At 37.5% G+C, this 21692-nt stretch overlaps 1 long non-coding RNA gene across 3 annotated transcripts in view; it reads right to left on the reverse strand.

Moving 5' to 3' along the window:
- The window catches only part of LOC111922994 (uncharacterized), a 174987-nt gene that overhangs the window by 120229 nt on the left and 33066 nt on the right, over nucleotides 1-21692 (reverse strand). The window contains exon 3 of one of the 3 annotated variants that reach the window (XR_015286186.1): nucleotides 19629-19745. The exons of the other annotated variants lie outside the window; for them this stretch is intronic. This is a non-coding gene — a long non-coding RNA (uncharacterized LOC111922994). The remainder of the gene's footprint in view (nucleotides 1-19628; nucleotides 19746-21692) is intronic. 3 annotated transcript variants of the gene reach the window in all.

Raw genomic sequence — 21692 nt, forward strand, 5'->3', positions numbered from 1 at the left:
CACTGAAGACAGTTTCAAATGTTGCATTGCTGTAATTACAGATGCATCTGAAATATCAACATCTGAATTTTTGTTCAATCTAATGTAATTAAGTAAATAAGTTTAAAAAACAATAATTTTTGAATACTTAGCCAAGTCTAAAGTTCAATTTTTTTTTTCCAACTCTGTTTCTAGTTGCCCAATCCTGCCTGAATGCTACTAATCATTAGATATCATAAGTCAAATTACAGTAGTTGAAAGACAAAGAGTGGAAGAAATCCAGAGGGTTGAGCACATTATAAGACACAAAAAATGGATCTGGAAGTCTCTAAAGTTTTAGAGGGGCAAGTCCCATTGAAATCCATGACAAATTTTTTTCTCAGTCCTTCTGAGTTTTTCCTGATTGTCTATCTGGGTTTGCAGTCAATAGACTCAAATTTCTATTCACAACATATGCAAAAGTTCAAAATTATCAAAACAAGAAATAAATTTGAGGACTCTGAAAAATTCATGTTAGAAAATACTATTCCAGGGAGACACCATGGAGTAAGGAAAACAGAACCTGAAATTTTAATAATGAATAACAGACATAAGAAAATGGAAAGTTTTATATCTACAAGAATCCTGAGCAAAGCATAAGCTCATTTACACTTTTCTATGTGTTTCTATGGAGTTTATGCTTCACCCAATGTTGTGCCATGTTGACATGTTGTGCCATGTCAACAGGAATGATCTGTCCTGTCTAACTAATTTTAGATGTGGTGATCTAGCCTTGGAAATAAATGTCTCACTATTTGCAGGACTTTAAGAAGATTTCAGGTACACCCACTGCACCCTGCAGGCCAGAAATCTTCAAAACTCATCTCTGAAATAGGAAGAAATATCTTCAAGAAGAGCTGAGAAGATCATCCTAAATGGGTTCAGTTTAACTTCACTTCAAAATGCATGTTCTTCAATTGTTGACAAACAAACCAGTCCGGAAAAATCAGTCCACTGCTTTATTTGTAGCTAACTAGTGGATTCTAAGATATTTTAAGAGTGTAACCAGTGAAAACGCATTAAGAACATTACTAGGAAATAAAATAGTAGGGAAATGTAATATCTTTTGTACAAAGATTCCACTGACAGCCATTAGCATTATTATCTGTGCCAACCAGGAAATGACTATCATTTTAGATACTGTTTGACAGCTCTGATTTATTCCTGGAGAACTCAACTTCATTCTCACCAATTAACACAGAAGATCCATAACCAGCCTTAGACATGCTACATCTATTCACATGGGATTATCTATAAACCATTTATTCCACATGTCTGTCCATTCAAAGTATCTGAATTTTCTGCAGGATTACAGCCTCTCAACATTATTCTAAAACCAGTCACCGAATACTAAAGCCATTCTCCCCTGCTGAAAACCTTGTAGAAAAGAGAATGATATCATTTATTTAGCAAATGTACCTTTCACCATTTACAAACATATTTTCTGTACAGCAAATAGTCTCAGATATCTTAAGGAAAGTAATTTCCCTTCTCTTTTTTTCCTTCCCTCTCTGCCTCTCCCTCTCCTTTCTCCATCTCTCTCCCTGCCCCCTCACTCTAGCCCCCAAAATACACACACAATACTCACACCCACACACACACACCAAGAACAACACCAAAGTAATTTATGGACAGGAACAGAAAATTTTGAACCACTGCAATTAAAAATATTGATTAGTATTTACAGCATCTGTCACCCCAAAGAAGTCTATGGCACTATAAAAGTCTATGGTACTTTTTTTATATTAATGAATTATCTCATCCAACAAGACCTACTGTGAGATGGTTCTTGGCAGGCACATAACAGGATTCAGTGATATTATTCAAATTTTCAGACCGAAAGCAGAGAACATGATAGTCTATCTTCTTGAAACTTTAGGTAGATTGATTTTACATAGTTTCACTGGCATCTGGGAAAGTAATTTTTTTTAAGATCAAAAGTTACTCAGTTCCCACAGTCCCTGGCTGTTGCATAACTCCAAAGCACCTTCAACAATGGTCCTGTACATCCTTGCCCCAGACAATATCCTGCATTGTTCTCTGCGTAGCAAACTTTTCCTAACAGTTCAGTTAGAACTGTTTAGCAAAATTTGACAATATTATAGTTCCTCTGGACTCCTTTGTGTTCATGGAAATGAGCTTTTTTTTTTAATCACATAATGTAACACACGGGAATGGGGTAGTTCATCTTGGCTGATACAAGAAGCTTTGTTAGAGCTAGGATTTCTTTAATTTTCAGTTACTGTTATTTTTAAGTAGGCCCAAATGTCATTTCAAAGCACAGTCTGGTCTTCTGACATGGGAAACCTAAATGCAGCCCCAGCTAATCTGCATATTCGAAACCCTTGTGAACCCAGAGCTGAGCAAAAACTCTTCATAGAATTCAAGGCAGGGCTAGCAATGATCTTTCATACATGATTATATGGGTCATGAACCATTTGGTTCTTCCTACATACCAGACTATCACTGTCATTACAAGCACAATACAGCCAACACTCCTGCCTCGCACATTATTATCACATTATAATCACTATGCATGCACCTATAGATGTTATATTTTGTTGCTTTATTTTGGTGCAAAGTAGCCCACATGACTGCCTTTATATTCAAACATCTCATATTAGTGGTCTGATACACTCCTAAATGTGTCCACCGTGTGTGAAGGAGAACCATCATGTGCTTGATTACTGTATTCACATATCAACAGAGAGTAAAAGGTTATTTACCTATCTGCATCTAATTATTCACAGTACATTATTATTCACAAGTACACCATTAGCTTGTCACTTCCAAAGTGTGGAAAAGGAAGTGTGGAAAGCAATCACAGCCCTGAGTCCTTTCACATCCACAGAGATGATGGTAGCACACGTGATGACTGCAGAAAAAAAAAGGACAGAGGGTTGTTGAACCCATATAAACAGATGACCTAAAAGAGCTGCTTATAAAGCAAACAACTTCTCTTTGCTCTTCAAGCACTGGCTTTTATGTTGTGTTCTAGTTACTAAAAATGCACTTCTTAAAAGACTGCAGGCATGGGCTCACAGTCTCCTTGAGAAAAAAATGCATTGATTCCAAATCAAGCACACAAACAAGTCCTGAAACCTTCATCACATTTAATAAATGTCCCTATCAGACAGGTGTGTGTTGTTTGGCGGTTCTTTTGTACTTTCTTTTAGAGATAGATAAAAAAATGTCTCTGTTTCAACTCCCTTACTGTTTGGAAATGTTCATTTAGGAGCCTATATACATCAAGCTGTTGTGATTGCATGAGATGAGCAAGGTCTGGACACACTTCTTCATTTCAGACTAGATTTGTGTGCAACCACAACATCACTTACAAACATATTTTACTTCACAAATGACCAAATCTGTAACTATTCACCCTTTTTTCACCATCATACCTGACCACAAATCATCAGTTCACTTTAAAAATTACCTTCAAATATAATCATATCCTGACTTCAATTGCTTCAATAAAATCTGTATTCAAAGAGTTTGAACACCTAAAAAATTTCAGCTTGCAGGGCAACACAAGCACTGCAGGTACTACAGGAAGTTAGAGTGTTTAAGATTGCATCTGAGCATACTGATTGTGCTCCACAGCTACTTTTGCCTAAATAAAATACATAATAAACCCATTAGAAAAATATTTTGTCTTGAAAAACTTGTAAGCATCAATAATATAACACTATATTATAGAAATGGCAAAATATTATTAAACAAAATTGTTCAGTGAAGAAAACTGAACCTGTTATGATTCCTTCAAATAAAACTCTAGAGCAGACAAAATAATTGCAAGTTTGTTTCTAGCAGTCTCAGCAAAGTGTCAAAGTGAAATAACCCTAGTAACCCTTCTAGAAGGAAAATCTTATATTCAGCAGTAGTAAATGCTAATATTCTCAAATTATCAAAGAAAATTGCTAACATAACCCATAGAAAGACTCCTAAGTACATCAAAATGCCATTCTAAAAAGGAAGGCACATCAAATTGTCATACGAGCGTCTCTGTTGTCTTTAATGGGACTATCAATGTACATGGTTCAGAACTACTTAGGAAAATCTAAATATATTATATCAAAATTTTCAGTGGTATTTTAAACAGAAATTAATAATAAATAACAAATGTTTTACCAGAATTGAGGTATGCTCCTTAAGAACATTGCTCCTCTTCAGAGTCTTAAAACCACCTTCAACCTGTGAATTCACGTGATCCTAATAGGTATTTGCTGAGTGGTGAGTAACATTCAGCTGGCTAAAATAGATTTCCCACCGCATTCCCACTTCAGGCCTTTTAGTGAACAGTAGGATACAGAGCAACTTTCTGTTTGCTTACTTGCCTCTCCTGCTTTGAGTGGCTACCAGCAAGAAGGATGTCTGAGCACCTAAACCTGTTTGTTGTGGCTGTGTGATTAGAAAACATTGACAGGATCACCTCTGTATCAGTGAAGGGAAGAGAATTGACACAATAAAAAGGGCATGCTCAACCTATTCACAAGTAACCCTGGATCACAGTGGGAACTGCACACACTGACAATTCTTGGAGCACTGTCATACATCCCTCTGTGTAGTCCAGGGCAGGCATTCCTCAAAACAGATGGCTGCTTCGGTTCATGCAGCAACTAGCAGGATTTCAAAGGTGACAGCAAAAAGAGGAGTATATACAGCTATGTGGAATCACTTGCACAGAAGCTCAGTGAGAACTGAAGAATCTAAGAATCTACATTTCTCTGTTATGTATCTGCACAAACCTCCATAGTTACCCTTGGAGCAGTGATCTTATGAACGAGCATGGTCAGAGAACCCATGAAAAAAAAATTTAAAAAAAATAAAAAATAAAAAATTGTAGAACTATTTTACCAGTCAGAACACCCAAATTTAAAGCTAAATTAAACGTGTAATGGTCTGAAAAGTGTGAATGGAAACAGCAGTTGGCAGCTTTTCTGATTCCAATTGGAGATGTCCAAATCATGTAGGCAATGCTCCATAAAACCCACCAAAGGGAGGTTTCATGCCTTCAGGTGATATGTAAGAGCCACCATACATAGTATACAACTCAATCCTCCTGAGTAGACCGCAGAAATACAAACTCTGCTTTTTAGAAAAAGACATTAGAAAGGCTTGTTTAAATTTCTGTCCAAATTCTGACCCTGAGCTGCCTTAGCACCAACACCATGGATGTTAGATACATGGGTGGTTCAGTGAAAAGCAAAACTTGTTATTACTTCTTGGACTAAGTGATATGCAATAAAAGATATATCTTTTTCCACATGGAACCCTTGTCACGGGACGGCTGAAAACACAAGGAGACTCTGTCAAAGAAAAAACCCTGAAGAGACAGTGCTACAAACTGTTTTTAAGTTCAGTGTTTCAGAGTCTTGGTCCAAGACCCTACAGTACTGCTGAGTACCCTGAGTACTTCTGAGTACGGAACCTGAGAGTTAGGGAGCCTTGGCTACTTCTTATATACTTGTACAGACATTGCTGAGTATGAAAACCTGTGAAATGTTTCTACAGAAATTAGGGGGATTTTTGAAACTACTCTGGTGTCAGTTTCATCTGCCTACAAAGGTTCTTCAGGAACTAAAACTAATAAAAAACACCAAAAGTTGAAAAGAAAATAGTGTAAGACAAAAAAGCTAGGACAAAAGTTTCAATTTCCAAAGATTGGCATGATTAGAATTTGGTGTTCAAATGACAGAATTTGACAGAAGAGGAAAAATTTCTGCTCATTTTAATCATTTTAATGGAACAGTTCCTCCCTAAAAAAGTTGCTTTCATAAAATATAAAATTCCATAATGTTTAACATAATCCTTGAATATACAATAAAATATTAAGAATATCTGAGCCTGAGCCAAGAAGTCCAGAGCTTATCATTGACTCGCACTTTGGTTAAAATTACAGTTATAATACTGAGATAGATAGAAAATTAGAATTGAAAGTGAACTCCAGCAGTAGCCTAGTGCTTGACTTAGTGAGATGGCTTAAACACCCTGCCACGTCCCAAATGCAGAAGTGCTCCAAGAACTGTGACAGTTCAATTCACTTTTCCACTTCCATACTTCACAGAGCAGTGAGAAAGTATGAGTATATGCATTTTTGTAAGCCAAGAATGGCAGAACAATTTAGTGCCTCACAGCAGTCTGGAAACTCTTTTAGAAAAAAATTCCATAAAGTGCTTATTTGATCAAATTCTCTGTCTATTTTTGCTCTGCTCATTATCCACTGAGGCATAATAATACACACCCAGACTGCTTTGTTACAGCACTACTGACCACTGTGCTAATAAGTTGTAGCAAACAATCTGTTTACTCTCAAACCCATTTTAAGCAAGTTACAGTAACTCAGTGTTATAAATCACACGGTAGTGTTCTGAATGCATAAAGTCCATGCACTTCAGAAGGCAGCTTATAATTTATCCAAGTTCTAGTTGATTGACCCAGTGATCATAAAATGGAAATGTACATCACACAGACTGCAGGTGCATCAGTGCATCTTTTTCTAAAGGAAATACTCCAAAACATTATTGCAGAGATAAAGTAAGTAGTCAGAACTTATAATATAACACTATTTGACAGCAAACAAGCTAGTTAAATTCTGATTGAAGAGTAAAGTACACTTGTGGTTGTCTCAGGTATACACAGACCTGCTCTTTGCAAACATTCATCTGGCTGAACAGAAAGTTTTGACTGGAACACAGGAATAAAAAGGAGAGTTGATGACCTTTGGAAGAAGGGGAAGGCAACTCAGCCTAGCTACAAGGATGTTGCAAACCAAAACGGCCAAAGTCCAGCTAGAAATTAAATTTGCCACTGCCATAAAAGATAATAAGAAGATTTATATAAATACACCAGCAACAAAAGGAGGGCTGAGGAGAATCTCCATCCTCTGTTGGACACAACAGGAAAAATAGTGACAAAAGAGGAGGAAAAGGCTGAGGCACTTAATGCCTTCTTTGCCTCAGACTTTAAGACCAGTTGTCCTGGGCGTACACAGGCCCCTGAGCTGGAAAACAGTGATGGAGAGCAGAATGAAGCCTCCATATTACAAGAGTAAATGACCAATGACCTGCTATACCACTTAGACACAAGTCTCTGGGGCTGGAAGGTATCCATCCAAGAAGTGCTCACCAATCCACTATCTGTTATTTTCCAGCAGTTCTGGCTAATTGGAGAGGTCCCAGTTGACTAGAGGTCAGAAAACTATACCCATCTACAAGAAGGGTCTGAAGGAGGATCCAGGGATATAGGTCTGTCAGCCTAACTTCACTGCAGAAGAAGGTCATGGAGCAGATCACCTTGAGTGTGGTCACACAGCATGTGCAGGACACCACATCATGTCCAGACAGCATGGATTTAGGAAGGGAGGTCCTTACCAACAAACTTCACCTGCTTAGCAGATGAGTGAAAGTCTTTTGATCTTGTCTGCCTGGAATTTAGCAAAGCCTTAGACACTATTTCCCACAGAATTCTCCTGGGGAAACTGGCTGCTCATGGCTTAGATGGGAATACACTTCACTAGGTAAAAAATAGTTGAATACCCAGGCCTAGAGAATGGTAGTAAATAGAGTTACATCCAGCTGGCAGATGGTCACTCATGATGTTCCCCAGGGATCACTATTGGGCCAGTCCCATTTAATATATTAATGGATGATTCGGATGAAATCTAGGACACCTTTAATCAGTTTGCAGACAACATCAAGCTGGACAGGAGTGTTGGTGTGCTGAATGGTAGGAAGGCTTTACAGAGGGATCTGGACAGGTTGGATTGATGGCCCGAGGTTCAACAAGGCCAGGTAATGGGTCCTTCACTTCAATCACAATAACCTCATGCAGAGCTACAGCCTGGGGGAAGAGTGGCTGGAAAGCTTCCCAGTTGGAAAGGACCTGGGGGTGCTGGTTGACAGTGGCTGAACATGAGCCAGTGTGTGTGCCCAGATGGCCAAGAAGGCAAACAGAATCCAGGCTTCTATCTGAAATCCAGCAGGATTAAGGCAGGGCTCTTTACTCAACACCGGTGAGGCCACATATTTAATCCAGTGTTCAGTTTTGGGGCCCCCACTACAAGAAAGACATTGAGGTGCTGGGAGCATGTCCAGAGAAGGACAATTGAGCTGGTGAAGGGTCTGGAACATGAGCCTTATGAGGAGCAGCTGAAGAAGCTGGGGTTGTTTAGCCTGAGGAAAAGGAAACTGAGGAGAGATCTTATCCCACTCTACAATTACCTGAAAGAAGGCTGTGGTACATCTCGTCTCCCAAGAAACAAGTAATAGCACAAGAGGAAATGGCCTGAACTTGCACCAAGGGAGAATAGTATCAGAATGGATATTAGAAAAAATTTCTTTATGGAAAGGTAGTATTGGAACACACTGCCCAGGAAAATAGTTGATTCACCACCCCTGGAAATATAAAAAAGATGTGTGGATGCGGTGTTTAGGGACCTGATTTAGTGGAGAACTTGTCAGTGCTGGGTTAATGGTTGGACTTGATGATCTTAAAGGTATTCTGCAGCCTAAATGATGCTGATTCTAAAAGGTTGCACTCATCAAAAGTCACTCATTTAAAAAACAAAAAGGCAATCCAGCAGAACTATTATTTTAAACTATTTAAGCTAACCTAATTCATTTTTTCTGGAAAAAAAGGGAGTGCTCGTATGAGCAGTGCGCAGGCAGGTCTGAGGACAATAATATTTGACAGAAAAACAAGGAGCTGAGAGCAGTAACCTTTACCACCAACAAAGCCAGATGGTTTGTTCGTGCCAAAAGGCTTCAGAAACCTCTAGTGCTCTAGGAATGCAGACCTTCAGTGAGAAAAAATTTTGAGCATTCCAGAGGAAAAAATAACAAATACCACCACTGCTACTGACAAGTAGACATAACTCATCCTAGCATCAAAAAGGCAGATGGTTCATCTAACAAGAAAAATCAATGGTATTTGTCATACTTAATGATGACATTTTTTAAACTTCTCTGTATTTGCAGGGCAAAGGCCAGTCAAGCTATGCATATTTCATCTTCTGGAAGAAATGTTGACCTTAACGTCTTGCCCTTTTTCAACTCTGACCTTTTAAGACTACAGTGAAGGGGTAATCATCATTAAAGTGGGAATAGATATTCACATGAAGGATAACATAGTTTTTAGTCCAATTTGTTACTTAATTCTTTTGTTTAGGGAGTACTAATTTTTTTGTTCCTGAAACAATACAGCTACAAAACATTTACGTTCCCCTTAACATATTTTGAAGCATTTGGGGAAGGGACTAAAGTCTGCTGTAACAGTCCTGTACATATCACTTTGACAGGTAAGACAGTAACTAAGAACTAACTAGAGCAATCTGCAGTTGAATATAGATCACATTCTCTGCTATATGTTTTTGCTCTATCTTCATGCTTAGAAACGTTTTCTTGTAGTTTGACACAAGTAAATAATTCTGTCTCAAGGGGGTAAAGCAGCCCATTCACACATATTTCATTTCCATCCTTCCTATTTTAAATCATCCTAAGTTACTTTCTCTTGATTTCTTCTTTTAGTAAGAATTTATTATCTGTCTAATCCATGACTGGAATGTATGTAGGTTAAATCAATTATATACCTTTGTTAAGCACACTAGCTCAAAACAAGGAAAACCACACCCCTGTTAAGTAGCCTTAAGCAAAAGTGAGCCATTCAAGCTGAAAATTTCCTGAAGAAACACCTAAATGAAGACACTAATTATGTATGTAGGAAGCTAAAAGTAATACGAAACCCCAAAAAAGTTAATGTGAATAATTTCCTAGGATAAGTTTGGGAAATTATAGAAATAAAGTATCATGATTCAGAGCTGCATGTTTGAATGAGGATTTCTGACTAAAAATAATTGCTTTCTCTTTATTCCTACTATCTAGCAGAAGGAGAGGTCTATATGCACTCTTTGTTTGGGAATGTGATTTCAGTAAGATATGCTGGATTCAGAATGTGACCATTACCTTTTAGGGTGGTGTGAAGAGGGTATCCTTGGAAGTTGATTGCTGCCATCCAATGGTTCTAGGCTATTATGTCCACATTACATATTAACCAGAAAATAAGTTTGCTCCAGTCCTTGGTCCTAAATGCATGGGCAGAGAGCTAAGCACTCTGTAGAGAAACTTAAATCCACACTGGAAGTGGAGTGCTCCAGACAATGGCATGCCTTAGTGCATGACTTCATCTCTTGAGAAGAGAAACTGGTGGGTGTTTAACTATCTGTCACAGAATACTAAGTATATACACTAGTAATTACCAGATGTGCATTTCACTGGTTTCATTTTCATGCTCACCCATTTCTAAACTCAGATCTTATGTTGAACTGCTGCAGGTTAAATTGCTGGTAGGAGACCTCACTCTATCAACTTCGTGTGATCAAGGATTTTCTTTTTAAGAAAACAAAAATCTGGCAGACAACCCCAGGGACATTGTGAATCTACGATTCTATAAATACACCTTCTTATATAGGTGCATCCTCCCTTTCTCCCTGATTACCAATGCACAGGTGTCCACTGCTGGCAGCAGGTGCTGGGGCAGAGATTCTGCTGCAGCTGTGGACAAGACCACGGAGCACAGGTATCCACACTTGCAGCCCCAAAGCAGAGAAGGCAGATGTTTGCTGAAAGGCTGAAGCCTTTGGGGAGGACCCATGTTAGAATACGAGAAAGTGTGAAAGGAAAGAAGCAGTCACAAGGAGCTGTTATGGATTCCCTACCCATTCAGTGACACTCAAGTGGGAAAAGAAATTGAGGATTTGGAACAAAGGAGAGTAGTTAATCCTGGGGGGAAAATCAGAGAGGGGAGGAAAGGGGTTTTTTTGCCACCATCCTAATTTATTTTAAATGGTAATAAATTAAATTGCTTTTCTCCAAGTCAAGTCTATTTTGCTGTGAGGGTAATTGGTAAATTATTTCCTTGTCTTCATTTTGACCCATAAGCTTTTCCATATGATTTTCTTCCTCTGTTCTTTAGAGGAAGGGGAATAAGAAGAGGGGAAATGAGAGAGCAGTATCTAGGTGTGGCATCTGGCAGACAGTCAAAGTCAAACCACTACAACCAGGCATTTTCTTAAACTGGAAAAATACCTTGAGACACCATCTATATAATTCAAATTAATAATCAGTCTTACATACTCCCTAATACATGAGCATTTTATTTGATTAGAGGTTATTACTTTAAATACCTTTTTACATAAAGAACATTAATAGTTTTTTTTAATTAGCTAAAAACAAAGACAACAAAACACACAAAAATAAATTTTTAAGAACTGTTTCTTCAAGAACTATTTTCTAAGGTGTGCATTGTAATACTTCACAGATCTTCCACCTATCTTCACATACAGCTTAAAACCAAAATTTAAGCAGTAATAACTTCAAATAGACTTTAGTAATCCTACAATGTATTTTTATAGTTCTAAAACCTTTTTCAGTAACAATTACTCAATGCCTGACTCCAGAATAACGGAGTACACTTCTCACATCCTGGATACACATGGTTTATTAGAAAGCACTGCCTTCTCTCAAAATGGACCTGCTGAAGCAGTGATGGCACTTCAGTTATAAGGAGCAGCCCTTAGAGCAAGACCTGTGACCTACTGCTCTTCACCCGTACAAGACTTTACTGACAACCAAATTAAAAGCCAGGTGCTCTTGTGCACCAGCCCTCACTTTATTCTCCTGCTTGTCTTCCTGTCCCTGGAATCTTACCTTCCTTTTTTTTTAAATACTCTCTCAGCTCCAAGAAGAGATGTGGAGGCTGCAAAATCTGAAAACAGATTGCAGCATGATATTTTGAGTTAATTTCTGAAAGACAGAGGAGTAGTTTTGAACATTTTAGGGCAAAAAGATCAACTATGAGTTTCCCACTTTCTACATGGGTGTTTTGAGGACAAAGTCACTGTATACATAAGTTCAACCCCACAAGCCATTGGTGGCTACGTTATGAACCTAAAAAGACTGAGTTTTGAACTATATGATTTTTCAAATGATCAGCCAAATAATTATATTTTCTGTATTTCCAGTTCTGATAAACTGCAATGGAGCAGCTCTTGGTTTTCCAAAAAAATGAGAAATTGAAAATATAGAAGTAATTCTGTCTCATAGGCTCCATTTTCTGCAAGGTTTATATAAATGTGCAATTCTACTGCTTGTAGACTTATGCTATAAGTCAATACAAAACTTTAGACTCTTTACAGATGTTTCCATGAACATTTCTCTACAGAATTACTGACATACCAAGACACCAGACATATCAAGTACTACAAAAGCTGTTTTGATCTCTATTGGTAGAATACTTACTGCTTTGTTCCATATGCTATGCCAAAGTGCAAAATCAGTAAAGCCACAGTAATGGCACTTTAACACTGTGATGGCAAGTGAATTTATAAAAGCCAGCAAACCACAGAGCAATGCTGTTTCTACAGACTGCTATATATCATTCTGGAAAAATCCCACTGCCATCATTCCACTTTTGAATGTTTTAATTTCATCATGGAATCAAGGAAGTTCCAAAATTAATCTGCCTCTTTTTAAAGATATCAATTTGATGTCTTTTCCATATTCTGTTTCAATAAAGTGGGCATTTCTAATCTCTGCATAAGAGAGCAGATGTGTACTGGGCTGGTGCTCAAATACCCTGCAGAGGGAGATCCAAATAAATATAATTTTGAAAGCTAATTTATTACTCTTATGTTGTTTCTTTCTTGGGGCTTAGGGATAGTACTATCCCAATTTAGTGCTTCCATTGATAGACTCCTAAACACATGCTGCTTGCTCTCTCCCCTGCTTCCTTCTCCCCCTTTCCCTCCCCAGCAGCAGGATAGAGAGGAGAATTGGAGACAAGCAACTACTCTGTCATTTCTGTACAGTTCTACAAAGGACAGTAAGTAGGGAATTCCTTCATTGCATGCACACACCACACTTCTATGAATCCACATTCATCTTTCAGCTAGACTGCCACAGCAGGATATCCAAAGGAGTCTGCAAATGACTTGTTCTCCTTGAGAACACCTAATCATTTCCACACAGTTCCAAGACAGACACTATTTCACAGCCTAAATTTTACCCTCCCTGCCTCACCAGAAACTCAGTAATGGGGGTAAAGGCAACCAAAATATTAATTGTCTTCAGTGATTTCCTGTTTTTGTGCCCTGGGTTGAAATAATTAATGCCACTTTGCCAAAAAAAATCAAAGGCTTTAGACTACTTATCCTCTCTCTCCATTGGTCTCTACATAGTTTAGTATTCCTTGCCTCAACCAGTTATTCCAACTGGAATTTATTCAGCTGGGACCACTGGCACTGGAATTCCTCAGCCCATAGGGCAGCTCCAAACAACTCAATTTCCATCAGTTGTTCATGTCTTCTCTCCAAAACAAGACCCAATCCTGGGCAGGTCTTATAACAACAGGGAATTCAATATTCACCATGAAACCTAAAATAAGGGAAAAATATCAATCAACCAGAAACCCCCACTGCAGTACACTGCAGGTATTTGTTGAAGAAGAAATAAAAAACATGTAGATCAACGTCTTAAAAGTAAAGGGTGGGGGCGGTGGGGTGGGGGGGGAGCAACAGAAGATGGGGTATGGGAGAGAGAGAGAGATAGAAGGGGGTTATTAATTTGCCAGGTACATTTTCACTTTTAATTTTTTTTCTGTTCTGAATCCACTGCATTGAGGAGAACTCATAGGAATAGGAGAATCATACTACTGGGCTCTCTTTTCCCCCCTTCCTTTTCATTTTGGTGATAAAATTCAAAAGCTAATAAAATCAGACAGATTATAGCAGCATTGATGAATGGCCATGTCTGGATTTCCTGTCTGGAGACCAGAGCAGGCACTGTCTGAGAAAGAAGACAAGACAGTCACTGCATAGAAAGAAAAGGAATATCCAGCAGATGGATTATGTCTGGCTGGTCCCATTATTAATACTGATCTGTATCAGGCAGTGATGAATACATAGAAGCACTCAGAAATACTAATAGTTTCACCCTTTAAGTACTAATTTCTATCCTTCTATCCTACTTAACATTAAAAATGCTCTGTGATCTTGTCATTGATGGAAATGGTTATAATGAAGAGGCAGGTCTCTTGGGAAGAAAGACTATACCAAATTTAATGAAAAATATTAAAATCAGCTTGAGAAGTAGAGAAGTTATAAACTGCAATCAGGGAATATCAGAGAAAACTCCTTCCCCCTAAACAATTCATATTCTTATTTAAATGTAATTTTTAAATCCTAAATCTAAGGATATTTTCAATTTTTAAGACTATGAACTAAATATATTCTCAGCTATTAAAAAAAAAAAAGAAGGAAAAAGGGACATATTAAGTAATGTGTTGACAGTAACAATCAATTATACAGCATTCATGCTGCACTGGAGTTAAGCTTAGTGTAACAAAATCTCTAAATCTCCATCTTCCTGGATCTTTAACTCTTTCAGAAGCCTCTTCTGAGAAATTAAAGAATGTGGATGCACTGTCATAGAAACAGGTAAAAAAACATCTCACCCTAAGTCCTGAAAGTGCTTAAATATTCACTAAATCAAAGTGGAAACAGCAGTGGGTTACCCGTCTGGAGGAGACAGCTAAAAAAGACAACCAGGCTGCTGCATCCACCAGTATCACTTATTCAGGATGAAGCAGGGGAAATCATGTGGATTGTGAGGGTTTGGATATTGACTCTCAGACTCACAGTTCTTGTTGGCTATTTTGTTGATTATCCTATTTGGAATATTAATGTGACACAAGACAAAAGGACAGGCTCTGGCCTAGCTGAAAACATTTTCTTGTGAGCTGCTGCTGCTGCTTCATGATACTCGAGCAATTTTCTCTTTTGACATGAAAAGAAGCAGGGTAACATTTTCTTCTGAACCAAGCCAGGACCTGTGCAATACGTATTTAGGTATTAGTACAGGCTTTTAAGGTCTGCTTGCTGAAAAAGATCTGCTAAAAGTGACAGCAAGCTTGACTTGACGGCTAAGGAGAGTGGGGAAAATGTAAAAAAACACAAATGTAGTGTAGGTGGTATTTATCAGCCAAGATAGTAGCATGAATTAAATAACATAACTGCACAACATAACTGAGACAATAAAACTCCTCCTAGTGGCATGATGTGAGGATTGTAGTCACCAGCTGGCTAAAATCTGTAGGTCCACATTGTCATTGCCATAACAATATCTGCATCTATCAATATGTGCATTAAACAAGAAGCTTCTGGGCTAAACTTTCCTCATGAAATGACCTACAGCCACATGCATAAGGGTAACAGGAAAAGAGAGTGCTTTCCTTTGTTCTCCCTCCTCTTTGTTTCCCTCCTGGAAATACAGGTAAACATTGGTTTAGATCATGCAATAAAGAGGCAGAGCAGAGACTCCCACAACTCTCAATTCCTGCCTACACCACCAAGACAATGTTCCCTGGCTTCTTTTTCTGAGCCTGAGATCCTATCCCTCACCTATGGGTGTTTCTAAACATAGCTGTGGGCTAACAGAGGACATAAAACCACAGAGGTAGATCACCAACTTTATAAACTCTGCCAGCTGAAACATTCCTTTCTTTCTAGCCAGCAGATAGTTCTGCTTTGGCTTAACTCTTCTTGTTAAGAGAAACAAGTATGGTCTTATAAATCTACATCTCAAATGCAGGATGATCTTCTAGGCCATTTTATTCACAAATAGCTGCACAGACTTCTTTATTCAGAGCAAATTTCAGCAATTCGAGGATGGTTTTGAATACCTTTTCATAAATTCCATGTCCCAAAACAGCCCTAAGAAAGACTACTTCAATCATAAAACATAACTTTTCACATATATTTTGCCTTAAGTGAGACTTCACTATCTTGAAATATAAACATGGTTTTTTTCTTCATTCTGTCATTTGTCCCATTTAATCTCAGATTTCAATCACAATAGAGAAGCTGTTGTTCCATGCTTAAAAACAAGGACAAGAATTAAAAGTTTTAGTTATTTCCACTACTCTGACAGTGATTTTTGTGTGCAACTCCAGGAAAATCAGTGTCTGCTCTGCTATTTTCTTATTTTTCAGTAAAGTAGAAGTACTAATACATACTTGTTTTTTTAAAGTTTAGTTGGCAGCTTATGTTATATGAGTGTTAGTAAAATGCTTTGACATTTCTGGGAAAAACATCAAAGTCTATAAATGCCATCTTCATAAATATAGATATTCAAATTAACCATTTCTCCCTTTATTATCTTTTACTGCTAAAAAAAAGTTTTAGTCCTGTCTGGTTAGCAAAGCTTCATTTTTGGACTGGAGTCTTTATTGTTACACATATGAAGCCCCAGAAAAACATTTGAGAGTTTTAAGAACCTTTGAGTCCTTTCCTATATTACATATAAAAGCTTTTTTAGTGTTTCATTTTTGAGATAAAAAGAAAGATTTTCAGTAGGCTTTCAGGACACCCAAAGCTCTTTTCAGTTTTCTGAAGAACAAACATTGCAAGCCTTTCTCTTCATTTAACAGTCTTCAGTATTGCAATATGTTCCATGCAATCATTGGAGAAAACTTTGATACTCTTATTAATGCTGAGTAACACTTAACTAACAGGTTTCTGAAGAAAATATTACTCAACATAAGATTCTGAAAAAGAAAGATTATTAGTGTCAGAACTTTTCGTAAAGCCTTTCCAAGATAATTTATCTGAAAATGTTTTTAAATCTAGACACAAAAAAAAAATCACAGCAAAGCACATTAATTACAGAGAAAAAGTAACATTAATACTTGGGTTTTACTGTCTAGTGGACCGTATAATAATATCAGTGTATACATAGGTTTTATCTTCGGCATTCCTCCTCATTTTAAAAGCATTATAGTTAATGTATCAATAAATTTAGATCCACTGCATTAGAAAATTTGAGTATGAAATTAAGTTTTTAAAAAAACTTGAATAATTTGATAAGGGAGACCATATTTTTCAGAACATAGCACAAGTCATTAGTTAACAAAAGCACTTAAAAAACAGCTCTGCCAATGTGGATGGAATTTGTTTTAATAGCCTTGAAAAGCCCATGATTTATGATCTCTGTCAAAAGGCATTATGCATTTTAACAGTTCCTATTCAGATCAGCATATTTCTAATTTCATAATGTAGAATGGAAATTAACTGCTTGGATTTCTCCATTTTGCATTTCTATTTACAGACCAACACATTCCTTTAGGAACATCAAGTTCCATATGTGTCTCTTTGTTATGTCAACAGTAAAGCACAGCATGTTTGTATAAAGCCCTTTACAGTTGTCTTCTATTACCAGATGTTACGGTACATTATATAGTACAAAGTTTAGTTGGAAGCTTATGTTATAGTCTCTGAATAATGAGGGCTCCAAATAGTTACTTCAGGTGTGTATACCATTAAAACAACACCTATACTAAATATTCAGAATGGTCAAGGCAAAAGCTAAACAAACTTCTGTAGAGTTTGTGAGATTCAATTATAAACCAAAATCAAATACTCAAAGGTGCCACTTTTTTCTAACTTGTCCTAATAGGTCAATAATACCCTTCTTGTAGCTGAAAGCTAGAGCTGAAGTTCCAATTTTTTTCAGGTTAATATCAAGCCTCCTGAAAACTTTACACAGAACTGTAATCAGCAGAACCCACTAATTCCAGAGAGATCTGATATTGAACTATCTCTAGAGCTAGCTAACCTAGAACAGTCACCCAAATATACTTAGCAAGAAGTTTTACGAAGGTATTTTGTAGCTCCTACAAATATGTCAATTTTAGCAGATATTTGCCTGCACACAAATAGACACACGGTTTCTACAGTATGGAGCTGCTTATGGCATTAACATTGGCCTAAAGCTCATTGCACCCAAGGAAGATCTGGAGAGTGTGTTCTTTGTAAATTCTTTCTGCCCTATCCAGTTGCTCATTACTATTTCAACTGCTCCCATCAGATACAACTCCTGGGTTTTATTGAGGACTCCAATGTCTGTATCACTGCTATTGCAGAGCTCACTGCATCCAAACAAGATATTTGACCAGTGGCTATTCTCATGCTTCCTGAGAATGTTAAATGGAACAAGTCCACCACAAGCAAGGAAATAAAGCAAATATTTTTAAACCATAATTCCTAAAATTTCTTTTAAATTCTGTAAGCTGTACTTTTAATTTCAGACCTCTCCTCAAACAGGAATTCCTTGTCTAAGTAACAAGCTGAAAGAGGGGAAGGAATACAACTGGAATGGAATGGAAGCTGAGATCAGAGTTGGTAGAACTGCCTGCTGTGAAGAATACCATGGATGAAGAAGGTCCAACCTCACAAAATGGTAATCACATCAACATAACCTTAGCTAAACACAAGTTACACAATAGTTACACAAGGTGATAGTGCTGCTGCCATCCTTACAATGGCAAATCCAATTACTTCTATAGAGTTCTTTTTAGAACCTAGGATAATAGAAACAAATGTGTGCTTTCAATACACTTTCACAGAGCAAAGAGTGTAGTTTAAGTCAGTTCATCATCCTAAATAATTTGGATCCTCACTGTAGGAAGCATTGTACTTACCGTTTTTCTACATAATCTTTTTCAATTGATGGCATCCTTGTTTTTTTTATCCTTCTTTTCTAGTAAGGAATTCTGACCTTGTTTTTACACCAATCACTCAATTTACAAAATATCTTTGAAAAATTAAATTCTCCTTCAAACTCAAAAGTCAGTGAAACTTGAGGACATCCACTTAACTAAGGGTGCTGATCTTACCTGTGCCAAAAGTAACAGGAGTACCTAAAACAGCAGATAAGAATCAAACTGAAAACAAGATGAGCTACCTCACAGCACCATTTTTAGCTCAAACTGAGGTGTTATGTGACCCACAGAAGACAACAGCCTTTGTCTACATGTCACTTCCAGCCCTTACCCACCAATGGAAGAGGTGCATTAAACAGCTACCTTGTTTTGCTGCTTTTGGTTTTAAAAGCAAGCTTATAGAAGGGAACTGTGGCAAAATCAGAGAACCTATGCTAACATAACTTTCAAGATATCTTCCTAAGCAATCATAAGTCAGAAAAAGACAACACAAGGCTTTGTGAGAATAGTCAAACAGGCAAACTAAGAGTCTCAAAGGAAACGGTGGAGGAGAGTTGGATTTCTGCATCATTAGAAGTCCCTATCACCTCAGTAAAATAACAAATGCTGTCTCCAAAGAGACCCAGCATTGAAAAAAACACAAGAGACAGAACACTTAACAGAAGGTCAGCTCAATTAGCAGTAAGACTATAAGATAAAAGTCCCCCTGCCCTTCACACCCACAATGGGAGAACCACACTTTTGAAGTGTAAAAGTCCTCTCCCCTCTCTATATTAAGTCATAGGGCCCTTCAGCTTTCTCTGCTTCACTGCAAAGACAGTCTTGTTCTTAAAGATAAGGAAAAATTAAGGTATTTTTAAAGTAATAAAATATATCTTTCATCCATGGCTTGTCACCTAAATACATATGGAAAACTTCTGCTCTTCCAAGGAAACAGAGAAGAGGCAAAAAGGCAGAGGCAGTTCCACCTGGCCAAAGGAGGAGGGACCACAATGTGGCAAATGAACAAGACTTCAAAACAAATGCTGTTAACAAAGGAAAAAAAAAAAAGAGCTTACCATGTAATGTAGCCATTTCTGGAAAGGGAGCCACAGTAACAGATGTTTGGGGTTGGGGTTTTTTTCAGTCTAGGATTGCTAGTTTTCAATTAGTCAGCACACTTGAAACTGCAAAAACTTGAGAATAATACAATCATTATAACAAAATGTTACCAACCCTTCCTCCCCCTGGTTTGAATAGCTTTGGGGAAGTACAGTACACAGACATAAACAGCTCTACCTGCAGGTTTTTATATTTCTTTTGTGTTACCACTATACACTGGGCCCTTGCTTACAGGATAGAGTTGGACAGGCTTATTCTGCTAAGGTTTTATAGGCAACATAAATTTTTAACTCTTGCCTGTACTATAAGCCTTGTCTTGAAAATGCAATCTGCATCAACAGCATTTTAGAGTAAAAAACATCTAAATCAATCAGGTGAACCCAAAACCAGGTTTTGTGTATTCACTTTTGGATAAGTAACTGGAGAGCACGTCAAAGCTTTTTTGCATGCCAACCTCTTTTATCTTCAAACAGATCCACAAATGGATTATTTATAGATGTGACAGCAGCCCTCTGAGTAAAGCATAAAGGGCAGAGATTACAAAAGATTGATTTCCACAGCTCGCTACTGCCATAAACCTATAGCACAAACAGATGCACAGGGGAGAACTCTCTTCCTTAGGTCAGCTGTTTATTTCTGGCATCTGCTTACAAATCCCTGGGGAGGATTAAAAGGACATTCATATAGTAGTTTGAAAAAGCCTTTAAAGAAGTCCCATTTCTCTAGTTTCCCCTAGTGTTTGCCTCCATTTCATGAATCAGGTGGTTAACCCAGAAAAGAGAATCATCTCTACCTGTAGTGTAAGCCATGTGCATTCTTGTCTGTGGAAACACCACCACAAGCCTTCTCTACTGAATTCACAAACTTTAGGCAAATCAGCAGAATGAAATTACAAGTGGGTTTCTGTTTACTTTCAATTCAGTTTGGTGTGCAAAATACAGAGTTTTTCTTGTCTCATTTCCACAAGCAAAAATGTACAACATTAAACATCTGTAAATCTAAAATGTAATGGAATGGAACTATATATGTAATGTATAGGGAACATCCTCATTATTATATCTATTCAAGTCCCCATTTTCATTTTGATGAATTTCTCATCTTTCCTACTTGAAACAGACCTATAAATACACTTTTGACAAGGATTCACTCTATCAGTTTTAATTTATTCAGTTTTTTAAACAAGTTCAATTCCTCCCTTTGCCTATTTGTTCTACAGAGGTCAAGAAAGCCAAGAGTAAACAACAGTAAACTGACCTCCCAGCTGTTCATAGGATAATTCTTCTACTGAATCAAAACTCATATCGTTAAGTGTTCAGACACTTCTGTCAGCTGACAAAAGATATTTCCATTCTCTTTTTAAATTGAATCATTAACAGACTGCTTTGTTCTTGTATTTGTTACAGTTCATCTAGTCTGTTCAATTCAGGCATAGATCCCAGAATGCATAAGGTACAGTTTTCATTCTTTGTATTCTAAACATAGGAATAAATCAATATGTTCAGGTTTCCCCCTCTGAGCAAAACATGCAGTGTCTAAGTGGTATTAGCAGTCTTCTGCTAGCTTCAGAATCATCACTCTGCAATGTAACAAACACCTCAAACACAACCCACTCAGCAACATAAGCAATTAAATTGAAAGTTAGTAGATATTCTTCCATCTCCAATTTGAATACAAATCACAGCTTTTAATTTAGCAGCTAGGCACTTGAGACACACACACAGAGGAATAGGAAATGAAAAAAAAGGCCACAATGGAAGCTGCTTTCATTGCCAAAACTCTGCAGCTCATGTTCCTATGGAGAACATCAATCCAGCATCAGCAGGGTTCTTCTACTTCACACAGAGGCCAGTTCTTAGTCATAAGTGGTTTCAGAGCAAAAACAGACAGAGCACTTTATTGAAAATAATTATTGATGCCCTTTTGCATTTTGACCAATATTTCTTATGCTAAGACTTTCATTATAATTTTTTGTTTCGTTAATAAAAAGCTTTTTGATTCTGAGGTGTAGTAGAGACAGGAAA

This window comes from Cyanistes caeruleus, chromosome 4 (genome assembly GCF_971803275.1).
Source record: "Cyanistes caeruleus chromosome 4, bCyaCae1.hap1.1, whole genome shotgun sequence".
Classification (NCBI taxonomy): Eukaryota; Metazoa; Chordata; class Aves; order Passeriformes; family Paridae; genus Cyanistes; species Cyanistes caeruleus.